The following is a 2,896-nucleotide window of genomic DNA, read 5'->3' as shown; positions in this document are numbered from 1 at the left end:
TCCTCCCTCTGCAGGGAGAGTTTTGCTTCCAGGGCTGAGCAGGCTGGAAATGCTCCTCCTGCAGACGTTTTCCTCTTTTTCCCCTTGCAGACCCCCAGCTCCAGCCCAGGGGGGGGGGAGAGCATCCTCTGCCAGGCAGGACAAAGCTGAGCCCCAGAACAGAGCCAGGAGCTGTGATCAAACTTTGTGGTGTTGGGACTGATCCTGCTGCTCATGGCAGGGGGAGAGACCCAATAACTGCTGGGGGTTCTGGTCCAGTCCTGAACCTCCCCAGGGAGGGCAGGGATTTGCCTCTTGCTGCTTTTTTTTTTTATTTTTTTTTCCCCTGTCTCCTGGAGGTGGGAATGGCCCCCTGGAGTTCACCCATCTGGGGTTGGATATTTATGGGATATTCTCTTTTTCCCAATCCCTGGATCCTCTCCTTGCTGCTGTCCCTGGCAGCAGAACCTGTGGAGCCTTTCAGGAACAACCTCAGAACAATTCCTGGTGGCTTGGAGCCAGCCAGGGCCAGAGGTCTCCTTTGTTTTCCACCTCCCATTCCGGGCGTATCCCAAGGATTTGCTCCACACGTGGAGCCTGGAGATGGGCAGGGGCTGAAGGGTTAGGATGGATACTGGGAAGGAATTCTGTCCAGAGAGGAATTGGGATGGGCTGTCCAGGGAAGGGGGTGGATTCTCCATCCTTGGGGGTTGGAGGTGGCACCTGGGAGCCAGGATGGGAGCGGATCAAGGGTCGGATTTGATGATCTCAGGGGTGCTTCCCAACCCGGATGCTTTTGGGGTTCTGGGGCAGGGTGTGATGGGGTTCTCCCTTCTCTCCACAGCCACTACCCCAAGCAATCCTTCACCATGGTTGCAGACACCCCCGAGAACCTGCGCCTCAAGCAGCAGAGTGAGCTCCAGAGCCAGGTGAGCACCCAGGACCCCCCCACCCAACCTTCCCCCCCCTCCTCTGGGTCCCTCCAGACTCTGGAGTCTCTCCCAGCTGTGTTTCCTCTTCCGTTCCTGATTTTTCTGCTCTCCTCTTTGCTCCTGGGACCTCCTGGGGTTGGGGATGATCCAGCAGGACCTTTATCCACCCTTCCCAGTCCCAGCTTTCCACCAGTTTGCATCTCCCAGTTGACTCCCAGTGGCCTCCCCTGGGCAGGTTTTGGCTCTCTGTGTTTCAGGTTATCCCCAAATCCTGCAGGGCTCCAAAGCTCTGCCAAGCAGGAACAAACAGATGGGAGGGATAAGGCACAGATAAGGATTTTTTTTTTTTTTTTTTTTTTTTTTTTCCCTGCTGGAGGAGGGAGATTTCCAGACCTGCCCCGTTTTGTACCCTGAGGGTGGCCCTGGATCAGCAGAAATTCCCCCCCCAGCCTTGACACAGAGCCAGGGGTTGGGGTCTCCTGAGGATGTGATCCCTTGGGACTCTGCTTTTCCCAAAAACCTCTGAGGAGCAGAAATGGGAGCACGGGGCTGGCAGGGAAACAGCTGGAAGGGCAAAGTGAGGAGGGGAAGGGGCAGCTGGGGGGGATGGGACCCTTCTAGGGGGGACTTTGCTCTGCAGGGAGGTTGTGTTGGGGCACCTGAGGTGTTGCCCTCACCCCCTTTTTGTGAGTTTTGGTGTGGCAGAGCTGCAGGAAGTTTTCAGAGTGCTCAGCACTGGAAGTTGCATCCAGAGGCAGCTTTGGGTTGAGTCATTTTCTCTCAGGATGTGGCAACTCTGCTGGGGGTGAATTTCATTTCTTTCTCTTTCTTTTTTTTTTTTCTTTTTCTTTTTTTTTTTTTTTTGCTTTTTTTTTGTGCCTTTGGGAAGTGGCAACAATGGGAGTGCCCAGAGTGGTGTCAGCAAGGGGTGTGGGCTCAGCACTGCTCCTGGGCTCAGGGAGGGCAGCAGAGGATTTGCTGTGGTGTTTCAGGTGATTTTTGGGGGGGGGTTTGTGCCTCCCTGCTGGGCTGGGAAGGATGCAGTGACCTTCCCTCCTTCTGCCTCTCCCTGAGGGTGTCTGGGGCTGGAAGTGGATTCCTGAGAATGAATCCCTGGAGGAGGAGGAGGAGGAGGAAGAGGAGGAGGATTTGGGGGGGGAACCTCAGCCCGTGGTGCCCCCGTGTTTTGAAACCTCTCCTTTCACAAGGGTTTCTTCCTCCCAGCTCCTTGCCCAACAGCTCCTGGGCTTGCAGAAACTCAGTTTGGCTCCTGAGCTCAGCCTGGGGCTGGGTTGCTGCTCCGGAGCCTTTTTTGGGAGGGGAGGAAGGGGAGGGATGCTGTGTCGTTGCCATGACAACAGCTGGGATGCTGCACCCGGAGCTCCAGCGATCGAACCAGAGCCTCAGGGTCCTTCATTCCTTCTTGTTTATTAAAAGAGAGCCTTGGGAGGGGCTGCCAGGGATTTTCTGTACCTTGGGGGATGGGATTTTGAGCTCCCTTTGGTGTGGAGGCAAAGCTGCCCTGGGGGGGGGGGATTTGTCCCTGCCCCCCCCCCAGAATTTGGGGTGATTCCAGCAGGAGCTGAGTCCCTGGGAGAGAAGCATCCCTGCCCTGGAGGTCTCCTGGACTTTTTGGGGTGTAGAGGGGGGGTAAGAGCTGCCTGTGCTCTTGGTTGGAGGTGTTGGGGTGCAGGCAGCATCCCCCCCAGTGCTGGTTTCATACTGGAAGGGTGCTGGGTGCTGGGTGCCAGGAGGTGGTGGGGCTGAACCAGGTGGAAAGAGCTGGGCTGGAGCACCCAAAAGAGCCCTGGGGAGGGTGAATCCCAAACACTCTGGAGATAAAAATCTGAATTCCTCTCTGCCTTTGTTCTCCCTGCAAAGGGAGTCTCCTCTTTTCCCCAGCAACATTTGGATTTCTTGGAGCATTTTCCTGAGAGCAGCCTCTGGCAACGCCTCATTGCAGGAGCTGAGCAAAGCCCTGGGGA

The sequence above is a fragment of the Heliangelus exortis genome, chromosome 29 (genome assembly GCF_036169615.1).
Source record: "Heliangelus exortis chromosome 29, bHelExo1.hap1, whole genome shotgun sequence".
Taxonomy (NCBI): Eukaryota; Metazoa; Chordata; class Aves; order Apodiformes; family Trochilidae; genus Heliangelus; species Heliangelus exortis.
Note: the sequence above shows the minus strand (reverse complement) of the source record.